Source organism: Zonotrichia leucophrys, chromosome 2, assembly GCF_028769735.1.
Source record: "Zonotrichia leucophrys gambelii isolate GWCS_2022_RI chromosome 2, RI_Zleu_2.0, whole genome shotgun sequence".
NCBI classification, from domain to species: Eukaryota; Metazoa; Chordata; class Aves; order Passeriformes; family Passerellidae; genus Zonotrichia; species Zonotrichia leucophrys.
This window is the reverse complement of record NC_088171.1, coordinates 52,958,788-52,963,017: the sequence shown is the minus strand read 5'-3', so window position 1 is coordinate 52,963,017 and position 4,230 is coordinate 52,958,788.

Genomic DNA, 4,230 nt, shown 5'->3' with positions numbered 1-4,230 from the left:
TGCGCCACCACTCTGCTTATGTTCACTGTGCTCTGTTGTGCCACTTACTCCTCTTCACAGTCCCACCCTGCTCTGTCTTATCCTCTCACGGCTTTCAGATCCTCCTGACAAAATTTTACTTGTTTTCTGTCTCTGATTCTGCCTGGCCAAAGGCAGATTTCTTCATCTGATCTCCCTGTCTCCTATATGTGCAGTTCAGCCCTGTCCTCCTCTCCGGGCTGGTCTGATCACCTGCCCAGATATTTTTCTTCAGTCTCCTTACAAACTGCAGGCAGGTTGGAAAGTTATTGCTCTAATTTAACAGTGTTTGGTACTCACCATGCTCAGGTCTGAGGCAGTGCACACTACACCTAGATTCAACAGCATGTGTTCAGACTTCCAACTATCCACTGAATTCAATAACAGGAGCCCAAACAGTAATTCAAAGCCTAAATGTTTCATTGGCAATGGGCTTTGCTGCTGTAATGGTACTCTGAATGAACTTAACCTTCCTTAATCCTTCCAGCAAGCACGTTTGTCATCTCACCATGGACTGCAAACAAAGAGTCTGCATTTACAAATGATCCATCTTCCAGGAAAAACATAATCCCTCTCAGCTCCTGAGTTCTCTAACACAAGCATTAGTATCTTTGCTGAGGGGATAAAATTCCATTCTTTATTGAGAAAACTGAACAAAAACGCATTTGATCTGATTGACACAGCTATTCTGGTTGAATTGGTAGTATGTTTAATCAATAAACTTTGCCCTTCAGAATACTAATGCTTATCTTGTAATTGCTGCTTCTCAAAATACTGTTTGCTATAGAATTTTTTTTTTAATAGGATGGACAAATATCCGACTCCATCAAGAAAGCCTGAAAGTCACAGTGTGCGACAGTGGGGCTGCTCTTTGGGAGCCCAGGTAGAGCAGCTTATAGAGAACCACTCCACCTTTATTTCTCAGCATATCTGTTAAATGTGTTATATTTTCTTTCAAGTGGACATAGACTTCCACTGTAGTAGTGACTATGGCTATTGTGGATTTTTATTTGGAGGTCTCATAGCATAATCCAGTAAGCAGCCATTCTGTTTCAGTTCAGTGAGGTGTACTTAATGTCATTAGTGATGGAAAAGTGACTTCTACATGCAGTTTTCAGATATTAATGAAGATCAATGGATGTAATAGAATCCTAAATATGAATCAGGCACATTTTTTTTAAATCAGTGCCGCGCTCAGTAATAGCCTTCCACACAAAAAATAAGCTGTTGGAGGTATAAACTCTTACATTAGCACTGGTAAGAGGGCTACTACATCTGGATCATCTCTCTAAATCTCCACAGACTCTTACTGAAATATAATTATTGAAGATAGAGGCACTGGTATCAATATGCTTCTACATTTGGAGTAGGTTGATGAAACTTCAACAAGTCCTGAGTCATATTCCCTTTAAAGTTTCATTTAAAGTCAATCACAATGATTAATTACTGGTGCAAGTGATGAAAAAAAACCCCTAGCCTTTATTCTGGGAAATTGGACTATAATTTAACCATTATTCTGCCAAGAAACTACACCTTTGTGTAAGCTGCTTGATAGTTAGAAAACAATGGTGTTTTTGGTTTTTTTTTCTTTAAACACACCCTGGATAAACAAATTGCTTTGAACAACATACGGAAACTGCAGAAATATAATGCTGTGTTTGTCTTGGCAGGCTATTGCTGCATTCATGAATATTTTTCCTACCTTTTTTTTTAATGAATAATGCTAGTGTAGGTTCTTAAAAGATACCAGTGATGATTTTCAAAGGCTTTAAACATTTACTGAATATTTTATGCACTTTAAAAGGGGTTTCTTTAACTTACTGATAAAGGCTATTGCCATTTACATAATCATAAAAAAAACCTCCAAACTCTCAAAATATATTTAATGTGATCTTACACTTAAAATAGAGAGTTTGGAAAGCAATTAAGGATTTGGCTAATTTTTAACAGCACCTGTGAAGAAAGTAGTGAAATATTTTAAATACAAAATTGTAGTGGTACATAATTATTTACAGTTCATGCAGGGAAGCAAAAGAAAATGATGTATTTGTTTGTTCATAATAAAGTGGTTACCTGCTTCACACACAGCCCTCGTGGAATTGAGAATTTCTCAATAGTATTAGAAGCAACACAACTGTTTCAACAGAAACAAGGAAGCGTTCAATATAACTAGTTTATTTTTTACTTATTTAAAAATATTCAAATATTCAAAATAAATAAGATCTACAAAATGCACGCATCCATATGCATATGCACTATGAGTGCCCCCTAGGAATTTTTTTACCTGTTACTCAGTTTGAAAAAAAAAAATTGACAAAAGAGTGGCAGTCTCAAAAAATATCATATGCTCTTATGTTTCAGGAAAGAGAGGTAGCTGAGTAAAAGAAATATGTTAATATTGGCAACCACTGGTGAGAGAATTATGGCAATATTATTGAGGAACACCTAAGATTCCACAGAGAAGCAGTATATTATGAATATTTCAGCTGCACTACAAGCTTCAATCAGGTAAAATAAAGCTTTGTTACTGTTACTGCTGCTGAAACGGTTTTATTTCATTTTAAAGTATATATATTTGTTTCTATACAGAGATTCTGGAAGCTCCAGAGTTTTAAGCTTTTTGAACACACTAACAGAAGAGACACTAGAATCAGGATGTGAAAAAAGGGGCTGTTTTTTAGCTAGGCACCTTGCCTCCCACAAAAGCCTTATCCTGTTTCTCTGTTGTGTCAAGCTGCCTCGCCATCAAGCTGCAGCAGGGTGGAGGGAAAGTGTTCATTTCTCGCCTAGACAAGCTCCAAGGGGCTCTGCTGCAGCTCACACTTCTGCTGAGAAAATGCCACATGCTGAGCCAAGCTCATTTGTATTTGAACTCCACTGAAGCTAATGGGCTTTCCCTGGGGATGAAGATGGCTTCTTGAAGCTAGGTATAAATGAAAGAAGACATCACTAAGGGGAGCTGAAACAGAACATGAAACTGTTTATTTTGAGGTCAGGAGACGTTTTTCCTTTTTCAGCTAATGTGGGCCTGGAAAGACTTTTATAGCATGGAGCATCCATACCATTATCTAGGCTGGATAATGAATTATGCACTGGGAGGCACATGCTTCCACACTGGGCAGCTTCCTCTTCCTCCAGCCTACTGCTTCTTCAATCTCACTCTTGCTAATCTGTCTATTGATTAAAAGCTGTTAATTATTTCAGCCTTTCTTGCCTTAGTTGAAATCTTTTTTTGAGGAAAAAAATTCTAGCCCTTTATTAGTTCTCAAACTAAAGTCAGTAGTTATCTGTGTATTAATGATTAACTGAAATGCATTTTAGAGCTTGCTCTTCCCTGGGCACATTTGATAGTGGGCCATCAGCTGAAAATTTTGGCAGGGTCAGCCTTCAAGGGTAGTAGTGCCTTAGGCTGCAAGACTCCAGACTTCTTTCCAAAGTTTTATTTATGCCTTTGTACTTTCTCAGTTCTCCCAGAATTTGTGCTGTCAGGATTTCTGCCTGTCTGCAGGCTGCCAGAGCACCCTTGGAAACACAGAGCACTCACGCTCAGCACTGACACTCAGATTCATTTGATGTCCCTAAATCTTTATGCTCTTCTTCATCTTCTCTATGAAGAGTCATTGAGTGTCTTCAAAACACTGTCTCCTAGGTCATGCAACACAGAAATTAGGAATGGGAAGGGAGTTTAGGGTTAGCCACACATCAGCACAGAGCTCTGAAAACCATCTTTTTCAAACTTCTATACATTGCAGCCTTTTTGAAGTGATGCCTGACTTTGAATGGTTATGTTGAGACAATATAAGCTGATCCCTCTGAGGCAATACCCAGTGTAGAATGTGTCTTTCTCAATATGCCAGATGTAAGAAAGTGTAACTTTGCAACTCAGATTATATGGACACCTGTGTGTATAATTGCCTTATTCAGACTTCACTGTTGGACAAAGCGATGGTCCTGACATTTCCTTAGGGACCTTCCAGCAAATTGAACTAGAGATGTAAGCATTCATCTGAAAAAGTCAAAGTCATCTCACAGCTTCTGATTGGTTGGCATCCAACAGAGACAAAAATAAGCATGAAAATGAGTGGCCACTTGTGCAGGCTGCCTGTGAGTACACAATGTCATGCAGTGTGCAGGAACCTGTACACAGTTACTCCTTACTTACAGCACATGACCCAGGCCTGAGAGCACGTATAATTAATGGTGCCAGCTGGA